This window comes from Castor canadensis, chromosome 11, assembly GCF_047511655.1.
Source record: "Castor canadensis chromosome 11, mCasCan1.hap1v2, whole genome shotgun sequence".
Taxonomy (NCBI): domain Eukaryota; kingdom Metazoa; phylum Chordata; class Mammalia; order Rodentia; family Castoridae; genus Castor; species Castor canadensis.
The window spans coordinates 105,984,175-106,002,447 of NC_133396.1; positions in this window are offsets into that span (position 1 = coordinate 105,984,175).

The following is an 18,273-nucleotide window of genomic DNA, read 5'->3' on the forward strand; positions in this document are numbered from 1 at the left end:
TTATTCTGTGGTTGTCTGATGTCATCCTGACACAGAGGATCTAGGTGTGAACCTCACCCACTCCTGGGGTGGGGCAGGATAGGTTTATTGTCACCAAATGGGAATTTGGTTTCTTCTGTTGTTTGGACCTCAATTGTCATATTAATGTTACTTCCTGGCTTATGCTTCAAAGATAGGCAAATGAGGCAGAGGCCTGGCTGAACACATTTAGTTCCTAGGATAGAAAGGACTGTTCCAAGCAGGAATGGATGTAGTGTGGGTGTACCTGAGCAGATTTTATCTGGGTAGACCCACTCCCTCTCTTCCTCTCATCCTTATTTTGTCTGTTTTTATTTTCATTCTAATTTATTTGTCTCTGGGGAGTCAGTTTTAAAGGAATGAGGAGACTAAGGGACCAGTCTGTCCTTAGGATAACTGAGGAGTTGATGTTATTTCCATCCCAGAGTGGGAACTGGTGGGGCTAAAAGAGTTCTTATAAATGGCAGAGCGTGGATTTGAACTCAGGTCTGTCTAATTTTGACTTCTGAGCTCTTTCTGTGGTGACACTCAGATCTTACTCTTCAAAGACTTAGGTTAACATGAGAGGTCAATCACACAAGTGTGTTTTCAACCATACCAAAATGACTGTGAATCACTGTATAACAATAGCATAGCACCCAAAGGATGGGAGAAGGGACCGCATTACATGTGGGTTTAACACATTTTAGAAGATGGATGGCAGGAGTGCGGAGGGAACAGTGTATTTGAGAGTTGTAGCAGTTCTAAGCTGGGTGTCTGCAGAGCGAAGCCCAGCCTCCCTTGGAACCTAGGGAGGGCTGAGGATTTCAAAGGACTGGGACATCGCTCAAGGCAGGATATCGCCCAGGGCTAGGAGAGACTTAGGAAGGGGGACCTAGGGCAGTCAGGCCCCCAGGTCTTCCTTTTTTCAGAACTGGGGATTGAACTCAGGGTCTCCTGCATGCTAGGCCAGCCCTTTACCACTTAAGCCATCTCCCTAGTCCCTTTGTTCCTATTTCATTTTTGAGATGGGGATAATTTTCCAGGGCTGGCCTGGAACTCATGATTCTCTGGCCTCCACCTCCTGAGTAGTTGGGATTAACTACAAGTGCCACCATTTCTGGCTCTGGCAGGTATTTCTCCTTATGCCCCCACCAAAGCTAAGCAAGTGCATCCTGCTACTGCAGGAAACTGCTACTGCAAGAGAGGTCCTCAGAGCTCCCGTGATCACAGACTTCCACCTAACCCAGCCTGGCTTCCTCTCCACACTGCCGGTCCACTACCCACTCAGCCTTCCCACCAGTGTCTACCTGGCATCCCACCCTCATGGTCAAGTGTATTTGGGATTTCCACTTCAGCCCACTCTTCCCACTGAGCTTTTGGATCCCGCCAGGGCTGGGGTATAGCTAAAACAAAAAGCTATGGAAAAAAAATACAAATCATCCTTGACTTTGTCCTTTTTCTCACCAGACACCCCATCTTCAGCTGTGAAGCCTGCCTTTGTGAATATCCCACATCTGCTCCATCCACCCCTTCTGCTCTCCTAGCCTGGCTGAGCCACCTCACCTGGACCTGGAGTAGCCTCCCCTGTACTCTCCCATCTGCCCTCCTATTCTTCACAGAAGAATAGAGAGCCTTTAGTATACATCTCCTCTGCTCCCCTGGCCAAATCTGCCACTGGCTCCTGTCACACTTAGAATGAAATCCAGGTGCTTCCTGTGGTCTGCAAAGCTCCCTCCCCCACCACACCTCAAACCAGTTTTCTCCTCATTCACCTTTCTCTAGCCACCTTGGCCTTCTTGGTTTTTTGAGACAGGGTCTTTCTATGTAGCCCAGACTGGCCTCAAACTCCAAATTATCGTGCTTCAAACTCCTGAGGGCTGGGATTACAGTGTGCACCACTACTCCTGGCTCATCTTGGTCTTCTTGAAGCTCCCTGACCTCTCCAACCATGTGCCAGCCTCAGGGAATTTGCACATCAAACTTCAGCCTGGAAAACTTTTCCCAGGTTAGACACTGTGCCTGGGTATTGGTGAGGATTGGTTCCAGGACCCTCCCCTTGGATACCAAATCCCATGGATGTTTAAGTCCCTTACATAAAATGGTGTAATACTTGCATATAACCTACACACATCATCCTCCTGTGTACTTTTTTTTTGTAGTACTGGGATTTGAACTCAGGGCCTTCACCTTGAACCACTCCACCAACCCTCTTTTTGTGATGGGTTTTTTTGAGATAGGGTCTGACAAACTGCCCGGGCTAGCTTTGAACCACGATCCTCCTGATCTCTGCCTCCTAAGTAGCTAGGATTACAGGCTTAAGCCACTGGTGCCAGGCTCTCCTGTGCACTTTTTCTGTTGGTGGTACTGGGGCTTGAACTCATGGTTGTATACTTTTAAAGTAGGTGCTCTACCACTTGAATAACACCTCCAGTCCATGTTTTTGCTGGGTTATTTTGGAGATAGAATCTCAGAAGTTATTTGCCTGGGCTGGCTTGGAACCCTGATCCTCCCAAGTAGCTGTCAGTCTCCCAAGTAGCTAGGATTACAGGCGTGAGCCACTGAAGCCTGGCTCCTCCTGTCCACTTTAAAAATCATCTCTAGATTACTTACAATATCTATTTCAGTGTAAATGCTAAATCAGTGGTTATTATACTGTGTTGTTTAGGGTATAATGACAAGAAAAATGTCTGTACATGTTCACTATAGAAGTGATTTTTCCAAGTATTTTTGATCTGTGGTTGGTTGAATTTGAGGGGATGGAGCCACAGATAGAGAGGATAACTGTGTGTATATGTGTTACTTGAACCAATGACACTCTAGGGAGGAAGTCTCCAAAAGGGAGGCCTCCACCTGGCCCTTGGATACCAAGTTCATGATGTTGTTGCAAAAAAAAAAAAGAAGAAGAAGAAGAAGAAGAATTTTAGGGCACATGGAGGTAGAGACCAAGAAAGCTTATTAGTAAAGCAAAGCAAAGGAAAGATAGAAACAGCCCAGATATGGGTGCAGGCACATTTGATAACAGGTCCAATGGGTGTTTTAACATCAGGGGGATTTCTTGTGAAAAAAGTGGGTTGGAGTTGGCTTGAATTTACTTTAGGAAAGAGTGCTCCTCTTTGTTGTAGCACCTGGTATATTTGATCATTTTTGCGGTTACCCTGTTTTATCAATTGGGTCCAGAGACTTCAAAGGATGCTCCCTTTAAGATAGATGTCATCTTTGTAAATATTCTGTGGCCAGAGGAGTCATTTTCCAAGAAATGCAGTGTCTTTCTTTGAAACCTCCTTGCTCAGTTCTCAGAGTGCACTAATTCTTTTTGGCATGCGGGCAAGGAGAGAGAGAGAGAGAGAGAGAGAGAGAGAGAGAGAGAGAGAGAGAGAGAGAACACTGCTCTTTTTCCATTCTCTCTTCTTTTTAGTAAATGTTGCAGCTTGTTGAGAGAGTGTGAAGTTTAAGGAAAATAGTGTCCGTGTGCTTTTAATCAAGCCATTGATTAATGCTGTGCTTATCTCTGAACTCTTGGGTGCTGTTCCCTATGCCTCATTTTCCTTGATCTCTCCTAACTAATAAGGTATTTTTTTCTGTCTGTTTCATTTCCTTTTTCTTTCTTTCTATTTATTTATTTTTTTTGACAGCACAGGAGTTTGAAGTCAGGGCCTCATGATTGCTAGGCAGGTGCTCTACCACCAGCCCTATTTTGTGTTGGGTTTTTTCAAGATAGGATCTCAAGATCTATTTGCTCAGGCTGGCTTTGAACCTCAGTCCTCTTGATCTCTGCCTCCTGAGTAGCTAGGGTTGCAGGTGTCAGCCACCGGTGCCCAGCTTGCCTATTTCATTCTTACCAATAAATTGTAGGCTTCTTGAGGCAGGGACTTGCTTCCTACACTAAGAACAGTTCTCCACTAGATAAAGGTGAGATAGTAGGACTTGAAAAACGAAAGCCCAGCTCCAGCCTTCAGGAGCACCGGGCACAATAGCTTTGAGGAACATGTAGACAGGAGTACTCTTGGTTGGGGTGTGCCCAAGGAACACTTGCTTAGCATACTGGAAGCCCTGAGTTTGACCCGCAACATCACACACACACAAAAACCAATCTTTTTTTTTTGGGGGGGGGGTCGTTTCTAATCGTCTCTACTGAGGATCTGGATAGATCAGAGACCTAAGTGGCTGACCACTGCTGCTGTAGGCTGAGAATTCCTTAGAAGAATGGCAGGAAGAGGCATGGACTTGCTCACGGAGGGTTTATGTTCAAGACTCCCATCCAGGTGTTTGAGGATCCTCCACACAGATCACAGCAGCTCCTCCAAGGGAACAGGGCTGCCACAGGCCTGGGGCTGGTAAGTGGGAGGCAGGAGGTCAGCTGCATCTTCACAGAGAAGATCTGAGAGGTCATTCTTATACCTCAGGACCTTGTGTAGTGCCTCTGCCTAAGGGCGAGGCAGGGATTTGCTCCTCGGTCTCTTGGCTTCATGAATACTCCAGTATAAATCCTGCAAATTCAGCATCATGTATATTTTTCCAACTTTTCTTTATGGCCCTGTCATTGAGAGGCCAAGCAATTGCTTTTTTTTTTTTTTTCAGTATTGGGGTTTGAACTCAGGGTTTCATGCTTGCTAGGCAGGTGCTCTACCACTCAAGCCACACTCCCAACCCTTTTTGCTTTAGGTTATTTTTCAGATAGGGTCTTGCATACCTACCTCCCATGGGAGCTAGCCTGGGACCTGATCTTCCTACCTATGCCTCACACATAGCTGGGCTTATAGACATCAGCCACCACATCCAGCCAGGAAATTGCTCTAGACGCTGCATGATTGTTTTTCTTCACTCTGAGGTACAGTCACACAAGACTTTCCCATTCTTGCAGGAAACTCTAGATTTCCTGGTCACTCTGTGGTTTAACTAGCAAGCCTGAGGGCTTTCCTGGTTCCTGGTTTTTCTTCCCCTCCTTCAGTGCCTGGATGTTTCTAGAATGTCCAGTCTGAAGTGCCACTTTCTCCACCTTTATTCCTGAGATTCTTTCACTGCAATCATGGGGCTTATTCCAAGGTAATGGGATGCAGCAGTCAGGAGGGGTCAAGAATACAGCTGCGTTTGCTCTGCTCGTCTTCTGCCAGGCTCCCTCTTGTTTTTTTAAGGGTCTATTTTTGGTTTTGAGACAGGGTCTTGTTATGTAGCCCAGGCTGGCCTCAAACTCATAATCATCATGCCTCAGCCTTCTGAGCGATGGGATTGCACAGTCGTGCCCCACCATGCCCTCCTCTAAAGGAACCAGTTAGTATGCTGAATAATGAAGACAACTGACCCTTTCCCTACCTGTTTCCTCCAAGCCAGGGTCGCACTCCCAGAAATAAGACTATAGGATTCTTTTCTGGGAAAAAAAATCCAGAGAATGGCCTCAGTCAAAAGATCAACATTTAAACAGTTTGGAAAGCATGAGACATTCTGTGTTCTTTCCTTCCATACTTCTTGCTTTCTTTTCTTCTGCAAATATTTACTGAGCACCTCCTACTATGTGCCAGACAATATTTTAGGTGCTAGGACTCTGTAAGCAAAACTGACATAGAACCTTGGAACTTGTATTCTAGTGAAAGCAGACTCACCAAGTCATTTCATACATACAATCACCCAACAGCTTTTTTTTTTTTTTTTTGTCTCTTGCTGAAGTATGAATGGGTAGCAAAGACCAGCAGGCATTTGGGAAGCCTCCAATGGGAAAAAAGACAGACATCAAAACACACACAGAGCTAGTCACTGGTTGATTACAACTGTAATCCTAGCTACTTGGTAGGCTGAGATTGGGAGATCATGGTTCAAGGCCAGCCTAGGAAAATAGCTCATGAGACCCTCACCTCCAAAATAACCAGAGCAAAAAATGGACTAGAGGTGTGGTTCAAGTGGTAGAGCACCAGCTTTACAAGTACAAAACCCTGGGTTGAAACCTCAGGACCACAAAAAAAAAAAAAAAAAAAAAAAGCCAGGCGCCAGTGGCTCATGCCTACAATCCTAGCTACTCAGGAGGCAGAGATCAGGAGGATCACTGTTCTAAGCCAGCCTGGGCAAATAGTTCAAGAGACCCTATCTTGAAAAACCAAACAAACCAACCATCACATAAAAAGGGCTGGTGAAGTGGCTCAAGGTGCAGGCCCTGAGTTCAAACCCCTGTACCAAAAAAAAAAAAAAAAAGAGAAGTATCCCAGGAAACCATCCAATTACTAGAAGAAAGGAGATGGGAGGAAGCTATCAAAGAAATAATACAAGAAACTTTCCAATAACTGAAATTTTAGAATGTGTGTGATTGTGATTTGCATTCAGCTGGGCGTCATTGGCTCATGCCTGTAATCCTAGCTGCTCAGGAAGCAGAGACCAGGAGGATTGTGGTTCGAAGCCAGACTGAGCAAATAGTTCGTGAGACCCTATCTCAAAAATACTTAACACAAAAAGGGCTGGTGGAGTGGCTCAAGATGTAGGCACTGAGTTCAAGCACCCCCCTCCCCAGTACTGCATAAAAAAATAATCCAGGCAGTTTTTAAATTTAAATTAATTTTTAAGCTGGGCACTGGTGGCTCATGCCTATAATCCTAGCTATTCAGGAGGCAGAGATCAGGAGGATCACAGTTTGAAGCCAGCCCTGGCAAATACCCAATAGTAAAAAAGGGCCGGTGGAGTAGCCCAAGTGGTAGAGCACCTGCCTAACAAGTCCCAGTACCTCCAACATTTTTTCATTTTTAATAGGTAATACATTCACATGGTTCAAAAACCAAATGATTTAATAAGTGAAAGAACTGGCTGCATATATCTTGCGTGCTCCAAAGCAGGCAATCATTTTTCATTAGACCTTTTTTTTTGTGTGGAGATACTGGGGGTTGCACTAATGGCTCAAGTAGTGGGCAGATCTTCTATCACTTGAGCCACGCCCCCAGCCCTTTTTTGCTTTATTACTTTTGAGATAGGATCTCACGTTTATGCCCAGACCAGCCTGGACCTCAATCCCACTGTTTATGTTTCCCTTGTAGCTGGGATGAGGCGTATGCCACCACGCCCAGCTATTGGTTGAAATGGTGTCTCTCAAACTTTTTGCCTAGAGTTGGTCTCAAACCTCCATCCTCCCTATCTCCACCTGCTAAGGAGCTGTCATTACAGGTATAAGCCGCTACACCTAGTTATTAGTTTCTTATATATTTCTAGCAATTTGTTTTTATGGCTAAAAGAAAATATAGCATTAAATTTACCAACTTTGAGATGCCCTGAGTTCAATCTCCAGTACCAACCCCCAAATTATCATCTTTTTTTTCAGTACTGGAACTTAAACTCAGGGTCTTCACCTTGAGCCACTCCACCAGCAAGTCCTTTTTTGTGAAGGATTTTTTTTGAGATAAGGTCTCTTGAACTGCTTGCCTGGTCTGGCTTCGAACTACTATACTCCTGATGTCTGCCTCTTGAGTAGCTAGGATTACAGGTGTGAGCCACTGAGGCCCAGCCAAAATTAACATCTTAACCATTTTATTTATTTATTTATTGGTGGTACTAAGGTTTGAACTCAGGGCCTTGAACTTGCAAGGCATTTCTGCACTTGAGCCACACCCTCCCATTTTTGTATTAGCAATTTTTCAGATAGGGTGTCATATTTTTGGCTGGGGCCAACCTGGACCTCCATCATTTCACTTATGCCTTTGAAGTAGCTGGGATTTGAGGTGCAACGGAACCCAGCTTTAACCATTTTAACCTTGAATTAAAGTGTACCGTTCAGCTGTGCTAACTATATACACATTGTTGTAGTTCAGTGTATTGTTTTTTTTTTAGTACTGAGGATTGAATCCAGGGCCTACCTCTTCAGGTGTTCTACCACTTGAACCATGCCCCCATCCAGCCCAGTTTTTTTTTTTTTTTTCAGTACTGTGGTTTGAATTCAGGGTCTTATGCTTGCTAGGAAGGTGCTCTACCACTTGAGCCACTCTGCCAGCCCTGCACCCCTTTAAATAGATACAAGTAAATAGGAGCATACTGCAGGATTTTTCTTGCACACTCTATACATTGTTCTACACTTTGTTGTTTTCCTTTTAGAATATATCCTGGAGAACATTCCCTGGAGAACTTCCTCATTGTTTTGCTGTGGTTTAGTGTTTCATTGTGAACATACCATAGTTTACTTAACCAGTCCTCCATAGAAGGACACTTGGATTGTTTCCAATACTTTCCTATTGTAAAGGAATGCCACAATGAATAACTATACACATACGTCACTGTCAGTGTGCCTGGACATAGCTGCAGGGCAGAGTCTCAGGAGTGGAGCTCCTGGGTTACAGAGTGAATGTACACCTAATTTTGCTTGCTGTGGTGGCCTGCATGCAAGTTACACTGCTTCACCTTCTCCCCAGCAATGTAGGAAGATGGCTACACCCTAATGGCCCATCAACAGATTGTTGTAAATTTTTGGATTTTTGCCAAGCTGATAAAACAAGAAATGCTATCTCAACGTAGTTTTAATTTTCACTTACCTTCTGTGTGAGATTGAGCATCTTTTTAAAAATTTAAAAGCCATTTGCATTTCCTTCTTGTGAACCATTCCCATTTCTCTACTGGGTTGTTGGTCTTTCTAGTTAATTATTAACTCCAAGGAAAATAAAGATTTAAAAAAGAAATAGAGTCATATGATAGTGTGTGGCTCAATTGTGAATTGTTACAGTTGCATAACCATCTAAATACTAAATATTGATTTAACCAAAATTTTGCATTTAATTCTCTTGGGAAGGTTGAGGTGAAGTGTGTGCCCCTGCATGGAGGAATAGGACAGAAAGAACTAAATCTTCATCTTCCGTGGGGAGAGGGAGTCAATAAAAGCTAACACTGAACAGAGAAGAGACTAAAGGAAAAGAAGAGAAAAGTAGTGCCAACATCTAATTTAGAAATGTGACCCTACCATCAAAAGAACTAGTTAGAAGGTTTGCGGTGGTTGCCTCTGTCAAGGGTAATTGAGAGCTGGGTGGGTGGCGGGGAGGAAGCAGGAGCTATGATTTTTCATCAAAGTTGTTTAGTCCCATTTTACTTTTTAAGACTATGTAATGTGTCACTGTAATAAAGCAAAATTAATTATAGACAATTAAAAAGGATGCTGTATACATTACAGTATAAAGCTTCCCCTTTTAAGATAGAGGGGTATTATACGATGTGATACACAGGAGTGGCTTTTGGTTTTTGGTTTTGGATTTTGCGGTGCTGGGGATGAATCCAGGGCCTCACTTACTTTGCTAAGTCCCACGGTGCTACACCTCCCCATAGGCTGACCTTTGATTCTGACCTGATGGAGTATAGGGACCATTTTCTTCAACCTGCCTGTTTTTTGGAAGTATTGGAGTTGGAACTCAGGGCCTCACACTTGCTAGGCAGGCACTCTATCACTCGTGCCACTCCACTAGCCCTTTTTCGTGATGGGTTTTTTTTGAGATAGGATCCAACAAACAATTTGTCTAGCCTGGCTTCGAACCATGATCCTTCTGATCTCTGCCTCCTGAGTATCTAGGATTACAGATGTGAGCCTGGCAGGTTCCCCCTGCCTTAAATAATAAAAAAAAATCTAACAGACCACTGATTCTGGGGTACAGGAGAACAGGCAGGACAAGACGGCGATCCCTCAGAGAGCAGAAATAAATGAAATGGGTCCCAACATTGCCCAGCTTAGTGTGTGAGAATTCCAGGCTTCAGCATAGGAAGCAGAGCCTGGGGGCCTCCCTGAGTGAAGGAAGGGGAGCTGGAAGCCTGGGGAGGCCACTATGGCTACCGTTTGCAGGGCACAGTTCAAGAGAGGTATAGCCACACATATGTGGCCATCTGTAGAGTCCCCTTAAGTCTACAGCTACACGCTGAACAGAGCCTGCAGGGAAGAGGCCAGCAACTCAGAGGTCATTTGGGGCTAGGATTACTGTGCATTCCCACAGTCAGAGGGGAAATGCAGCCTAACAGAGATGACTTTGTGCCAATTATTAATGAATCGCCTCAAACTCTAAGTCAGCCCTTCTTTGCCTGCTCTGTGAAAATGTAGCTGGGCTGTTCAAATATTTTGTTAGCTGGCCCACAGGCAGGTTTTATCAGCAAAAGGCACTGCAGAGATGCTGCGGGAAGGAGGTTTCCTTCCTGATGCTGGTGCGCTTTCCCCACAGATCGCTGCAACACCTGCAGATCCCCAGATGCAGCCCCTAGGAATGGTGACTCAGTATGTAGCTCAGGCTGGCTTGGAAGAACTCCTGGGCCCAAGCAGTCCTCCAGCCTCAGCCTCCTGAGTAGCTGGGACTCCAGGCACACAGGGTAATTCCTTTATTCCTTTAGAGTCATGTTGATTTCTTACAGCCAATCCCTTCTGACTCCAATTCCCTGTGAGAGTTAATAATTCTTTACATTAAACTTGTCCTTGTTCAAAGTATCATGTGATTTCTGTCTCCTGACTGCACACCCGCTGACACATGGGCAGCAAATATAATCTCAGAGTGATACTGCCTCAGTGGTGAGATCAAATTAGCCCTAGACCAAAGGCTATTCTGGTCTTGCCAAGTGTTACTGAGATACAAACCTGAGAAGGGTCACTCTGTCTCTAAGTAACAACTACGTTCTTGACAAGCTCAAAAATATTCCAAGGGGCTGGAGGCGTGGCTTTAATCCCCATACCACCACCCCAAAACAATTAAAAGGAATACAAAAAATCCAGTGCCAAACAATGTAAAATACACAACATTTGGCATTCAATCAATGATTATAAGGCTTACAAAGTAGCAGGAAAATATGACCCAAAATGAAAAGAATCAATCAATAAAACAGATCCAGAAGCACAGAATTAGTGGACAATGGCTTTATAGAATCTGTTATTAAATATACTCCACGTGTTCAAGAAGAGAAAACATAAACATGATATAGATTTAAAAGTGAATAGTGAAAGATTTAAAATAAAACCCCATTGAACTTCTAGAGATATAAGTTGTGATGTCTACATGAAAAAATATAGTGGATGTACTAAAAAGCAGATTAGGCACTTCAGAAAAAGATTTGAGAGATTGAAGAGTTATCAATAGAAAGGATTCAAAATGAGGCCAGGCATGGTGGTACGCATCTGTAATCCCAGCACTTGGGAGACTGAGCAGGAGGATCCCCAGTTCCAGGCCAGGTTAGCAAGACCCTGTCAAAAAAAAAAAAAAAAAAAGGAAGGAAGGGAAAGAAAAAGGGAAATAAGAAAGAAACTAACAGAAGAGAAAAAAGATCTTAAACACACATGCATATACTCATATGCAATACAACCAGGCATAATGGCATGTGCTTACAGTCCCAGCTATTTGGGAAGCTAAGGCAGGAGGATTCCTTGAGATCAGGAGTTCCAGGCCAGCCTTGGCAATATTGGAACACCAATCTCAAAAAAAAACAAAACAAAATGGGGGGAGAGGGGAGGAGGAAGAACCATGGAGAGGGTAAATTTAATTAAGATATATTGTAAAACATGGTCAATGTACATGTCACAATATATTCCCTTTTTTCAACTATTATATACTAATAAAACAAAATGAAACAAAGAAACCTCTCCCCCAAAAATCAGAAAATCAGTGAGCTCTGGAATAACATAATGTAGCCTCTATACTTATTTGGAACCTAGAAATGAGGGAGGAGTGGCAAAAAATAAAATAAAATAAATAATGCCTGAGCAGGTGCAAGACTCTGGGTTGTACCCACTGCAATACACACACACACACACACACACACACACACACACAATGAAGGAAATAATGGCTGAAAATTTTCCCAATTTGAAGAAAACTATAACCACACACATCCAAAAAGCCCAACAAATGCTAAGAACGAAAATATGGAGAAATCTACATAAGGTACATCACAGTTGTCTTTATGGCTGCTGGACACCAGTGACAAGGAGAAAATCTTCAGAGCAACCAGAGGGAAAAACATATTATATAAGGAAGAAAAACAGCAGTAGACGTCTCATCAGAAACAATGAAAGCCTGAAGATAGTAGGGCAATGTCTTTAAAGTAAATAAAAAATAAAAAGTCAACTTAGAGTTCAGTGGTGATAGCTTTCAAATATAAAGATGGAATAAAGGAGCTTTCAGACATTCAAAAGCTGAAAGAATGCAGCAGCAGCAGACCTGCACTGTAAGAAATATTTTTAAAAGTCCTTCAAGCAGAAGTAAAATGACACCAGATGGAAATCTCCATCTATACAAAGGAATAAGAGTTCCAGAAATGGTAAATCTGTGGGTATTTTTCTTATTTTAAAATTCTTTTTAAAAGATAGTTGAGGGTTGAAAACAAAACTAAAAATGTATTGTGGGACTTATAGAAAACGTAGAAATAAAACCCTCAGCAGTAGCACAAAGTCTGGGAGGTGGGAAGTGAGGTGAGGCACTTAAAGCTGAGTACAGTGGTATGATATTATTTGAAGAAGATACATGTAGCATTACCTAATCCTAAAGGAATCACACTCCATGAAGGTCAAGTACAGTTACAAAATGTGGTGGGGCAGGCCTGTAATTCCAGCACTCTGGAGGCAGAGGCAGGAGGATCTCGAGGTCAAGGCCAGTTTGAACTATAGTGAGTTCCAGGCTAGCCTGGATTACACAGCAAGACTCTGCCTCAAAAACATATAATCCTGTAATCCTAGTTACTCAGGAGGCAGAGATCAGAGGATCGTGGTTTGAAGCTAGCCCAGGCAAATAGTTTGGAGACCCTATCTGGGAAAAAGATCTCAAAAAAAAAAAAAGGGTGAGGGGGCTGGTGGAGTGGCTCAAGGTATAGGCCCTGAATTCAAACCCCAGTACTGAAAAAAAAATTAAGTATAGCTTAGTAAAGCCAGTAAAGGAGAGAAAATGGAGTTAGGGTTACAGGAAGCCTATTGGGGGCATGTGGCTCAATCTGCAGAGCAGTGGGGTTGGGCTCCCCAGCCCAGAAGGGTGGCACAGAGCCTGTGCAGGTGTTTGGGTTAGGAAAGAGCTTCCTCTCCTGCCACCTTTTGGCAGTAAATCCAGCCTATTTTTAACTCCAGCCTGGCTTAAGTGCTTCTGGTTAAGAGAATCGCTGCGTGTGACACTCTGGACCGCCAGTATTCCTAATCTCTCTGCTCCCTCCAGGCCTGGAAGGTTCAGGGACTGTCAGATGCTGGGTCTTAGTGAAGGAGGTTGGCTCACTGTGGGCGCCCACAGACAGGCAGTCAGCCCCTTAGTCAGGAGGCGCAAATGACTGAGACAATCTCTAGGGGGCGCCTTCTCGTAGCTCCTACCCCGTGGAAAAACCCTGCACAGTGGGGCAAAGACAGCCAGGCAGGGCTGCAGTCTCTTGCTCAATGAGCCCGTAGAGCACAGAAGCACCCTGTCCGAAAAGGATATGCTCTGCTGTGAGCATGATTGTTTTTTGTGACTGTTGATGCTGTAAAACAGCAACACAGCAGCCTCTGACCTTTTTATCCCACTGCCCCCTCTCCTTGGCCTGTTTCCATGGGAAGACCCCCCTCCCAGCCAACACCCCATGCTAGCTTTCAAGCTGCCAATCATTTCTGAAACCTCCATCTCTCCTAAAACCTTCCATGACAACCCTGCTCCCAGACCCAGCCAAATGGCCACCCTATTCTGGGTTGTAAACTCAAAGTTTAGCACCTACCTGTGTGTGGTAAGCCCTCAAGATGTGAGGACTGCTCTAGGAGGCCATTGAGAGCACCCCTTTCCCCACATCATACCAGGTCCTGTCAGACCCCAAAGGACATGTAAGAGACATGCCTTAGTGAAGAGAGGGGTGCCAGGATCAGCCTCAATGTCAGGGAGATTAATGGCACAGAGGCCAGGCAAACCATGTCTAGAATGAGTCATTCTGGTGCCTAGGTAGGCAGAGGTAGGAATGGCCTCACATGGGTGGGACAGTCTGTGTTGGTTCTTTCTGAGTCCTTCCCCGAGGCACATGCACATGTGTGTCTGTAAGCATGTCTGTGGTGTGGGAAGAGGGTTCTCTTTGTTTCTCTTTCCAGCCAGACTTCCATTATCTTTTCTTTTATCAGCTAGGGGAGGTAGAGAGGAGCCACTCAAGTCCCTAGGGGTTGTGGGCACACGCATAATGCTGGATGTGGATTATGTCTCTATGTTCACATGGATGTGAGCAGGAAGCCTCTGCTCTCCCTGGGTTTGATTGTGTTCGGGTACATCCTTGGGGTTATTTTTGTGTCTCCTGTGGCTGTTGACATGACCTGAAGGTTCCCAGGGTGTGAACGTGGCACTGGTCTCCCCCATACCCCTCCTCCCTTCCAGTACTTTCCTGGACTCCTGACTTTGCCCAGTTGGTTTGGCCACTGCCCTTCCTGGCACGAAACACTGTTTAGTTGGGACTGTCAGCCGATCTGAGTTGGTGAACTGTTGTCATTTGTTGGCTGTCAGCCTCCTAGTGTGTCACCCTCTGTGACCCTGGATGCAAGTGTGGCTGGCAGTGCTTGTGAGTACCTTCCCTGTGTGTGAGTGTGTGAGTGTGCTAGATAGTGTGGTGTAAGGTGTGTGCCTCATGCACATGTGAGGGTTTGGAATTAGGTTGAGCATGCGCACCTGGAGGTATGTAGACGTGCTCCTGCCTGCACAGGGGTGGAGGTGGCCTGTGAGCCTTAGCCTAGGCTGGTCCTTCTGACCCAGTGTGAGGCCCCTTTCCACCTCAGCTGTGTAAACAAAGCCTCTGCTTTCCTTTCTGAGGCCCCTTCAGTATTCTTGTCCTCCAACCTCTTCTCCTTGAGCAGTGAATTTGATTGACTGTGTGGGGTCACAAGGTTGTGAGATTATGTGAGTGGGTGTGAATTAATTGGAGTGTGCAAACTTGTGTATTTACGTGTATGTGAGGTTTGAGTATTCTCTAGCCAACATCAGCCTGTCAGGAGGAGAGGCAGGGTGGGGTGTGGAGACCCCTGGCCAATTGAGTTCTCCCAGGTTCCTGGGCTGGTCCATCCACCCTTTTATAGCCAAGCTTGTTGACAGCCCTATAATTACCTGGGGCCAAATGCAGTTGTGAAGAGTTTGGTGTTGACCCTCTAGGGCAGGGGCCATATCTACCCCCAGTGGACCAAGTCAGAGGAGACTGGAGGAGGCCAGGCCCTGAGGGTCAGAGCACAGGCCAGCAGTGCTGGGTTCTACCTGGGCTTCCCCCACTACTCTGGGCCCAAGGTATCTCTGGCTGACCTGGCCCCAGCACAACTGGCCCTCCCTTGTGTCAGTGACACACTTCCCCCCAGTCTGTCATCCAGGGGCTACAGCTACCTAGCCTGTGTCCCCACCACCTCCCACCTATGTCTGCCATGCCAGCTCACATTCCTCATTCCTGTCCAAGTCCTCTCATTCCCCTCCTTCCAGTCCTTGTCTCCTGGTTCTTCATTCCAATCCGTTTCCCTCCTGTAGTATGTCACTACTACATCCAGTCCATACCCATGTCCCAACCCCTGGGTCCCAGCCCAGCCCAGGCTCCTGACTTGCCAGTTGGACAAAACCAGAAGAGTGAGGCAGAATGGGGATGATCTGGGGGCTGAGCAGCTCTGGGCTGGATCAGTGTGGACTGGCCCAAGTCTCTTTCCAACCCCGTAGCATCTAGAACTGGGAGTAAGAAAGGGAGAAGGGGTAAAAGAAATTTTGGGATGGAAAATGGGCTGGGTCCTGCTCTGCCCCAGGCCTGAGCACAGGGAATCCTGCAGTGCAATCCCCTGCCTTCCCAACGGTGGACAATCACCTCCCACTTCCCAAGCTCCACTCACACCCTGGCAGCACCATCTGGGATGTTGGGCCACTTGCTGGATGTGGAGCAGCCCTGTAGGCCCTGGGCTGCCAGGGCTTAGACCCAGCCTAGGTTACAAATAGCTCTGCCTTTCCCCACCCTGAGTGTGCTTAACTGGCTGGGCCAGAAGGGGAGGACACTGGACACTGAACCTCACTCCCAGAGCCTAACGCTGTGCTCATTTGTCTGTTGTGGCTGTTGTCTGTTGTCCACCCACCCCAGGACAGGAAGGGGAGAGGGGTGTGTGAATTCTGAGTCTAGGGTGCTACCTGTGAGAATCCCCTAGCAAAGCCAGCATGTGTTGATGTGACCCCTCTTGTTTGAGACCCAATCTGCCCAAGCTGAGGCAGCCAGAGCAGACCACAGGAGGAAGAAGACCCTGCCATCTGGAGCCGGCTCTCTGGTCTGGGGGTGGGGTCGGCTCACTACCTCGCACTTCCCTAACTACAGGACCCAGTGCTTTGGGGAGGGGGGAGCATGATGAGCAGAATGTCCAGGCCCTGGGGTGCCATCTGGCAGCCACCAGCAGGCTCTAAGGGCACCCCAGGTGCTGGGGTGGGACTGTCAGAAGGAGTTGGCTCGGTCTGGCTTCCCCTTCACCAGCTGTTACCCTATTGCCATCTTGCTCAGTCCCACACCTGAAGCTGTTTCTCTTCAGCTCTGCTGTAGCCGATTTAGAGCAGAATGGGTCTGCTTCCTTCTCTCCACTACTCTCTCTCTCTTGGGCCTTATCACTGAGCTGTCTCACCACTGCCTCTGCCAGGAGACCTTGGGCTGTGCAGACCTTGGTGTCCCAAAGCAGGGGCCCTGTGCCAGGCTGGCTCAGGGTCTGTTCTTCTAAGTGCCTAGCCCCCTCTCCAGTCCCCCATATCTGCTGTGGGAACTAAGGACCTGAGTGAGGGGAAGGTCCATTAGGACCCCTGAGGTTCCCTGGGTGGGTGGGTGGTGGTGGTGGTACTTCCTCCTTGCCTCTGCTTGCTGCAGAGTACAAGCTTTCAATTTCTCAGATGTGACTCTTCCTTTTCGGGGCATCTCAGTGTGATGGAAGAAAATGCAGGGACTCAGGACCCCTGAGCTCCAGTACTGGCTCTGCCCTAGACACCTGAATTGCCTGTGGGCAAGTCACTTGCTTCTCTGAGCCTCAGCTGTCCCACCTGTGAAATGAGGGGTTTGGATGGCTCACCCCAATCCTGACCTGAGCCCTTTGATGTCTTTATTTAGTAACTCCAAGTAGCACGGCAGGAGGGGGTGAGGCTTAGGACACAAGGGGAGGCAGTCAGGATTTGTGGGAAACAATTCTAAGTGTGTTGCAGGCTCCAGTGGTTAGGACATGGTGACAGTCAGACACACTTTTTGTTGCTGTTACTGTGTTTTTTGCAGTGCTAGGGACTGAAGTCAGGGCCTCACACATGCTAGGTTAGTGCTCTTCCACTGAGCTGCACCCCTTGAGATCCATTTAATTCTACCACTTGCAGGCTGTGTGACCCTAGTCAAGGAACGTTTAGACACTTGTAGGTGTTATTGTGGTGGTAAGGCTTAAAAGGGCACAGTGCCCAGCACATAGTAAGTGCTCAGTAAATGAAACTTGGTTTTAGCTCTTGTTCTCAAATGCCTGGCCCTTTCCCAGTCTTACCATTTCTGGATTTTTGAATCCGTAAGGCCCTGGCCATGTCAGCCACCAGCCCCTGTTCCACCCGGCCCTGGGATGTAAGGGAGCCTGCAGTCTAGGCCTACTGCCATGGCTCCTTCGTGGGACAAATCTCCACCCCTCATCTGCAAGGCCTTCAAGATTCTGTCCATTAAAACACAAAGTCTCTGTACCTCCTCCCTATGTCCCCAGACAGGGTGTGTTTTTCCCTTGGTGTTCTCACAGCCCCTGGCGTTTAACGGTGTAAGATCTGACTATATTGCTCCATGTGTGTGTGCACACACGCACGTTACTGATTTCTGCTCACACAATAACGTATACTAAATTAGGAACTTTTTTGTTATTTTTAATTTATTTATTGACAGATTGCAGTACTAGGGTTTGAACTCAGGGCCTTCACCTTGAGTCACTCCACCAGCCCTTTTTTTTGTGAAGGGTTTTTTCAAGATAGGGTCTCTTGAACTATTTGCCCAGGCTGGCTTTGAACCACGATCCTCCTGATCTTTGCCTCCTGAGTAGCTAGGATTATAGGTGAGAGCCATTGGCACCCAACTATTTATTTTTTGAGAAGAGGGTCTTCCCTATGTAGCTCACCTACAACTTTGGATCCTCCTCCCTCGGCCTTCTGAGTGCTGGGATTACAGGTGTGACCACCATGCCCAGCAAATTAGGAGCTTAGTTAAGGACAGAGGCTGTGGCTTCTTTGTACCTGTAGTCTTCAGGACAGGGCCTGGCGCTTGGCAGGTGCTCAATTAATGTCGATGAATACATGGACATTTGGATGGCTGAACCTGTTTTTAAATTTTTATTTATTTATTTTTTTGATGGTACTGGAGGTTGAACTTAGGGTCTAG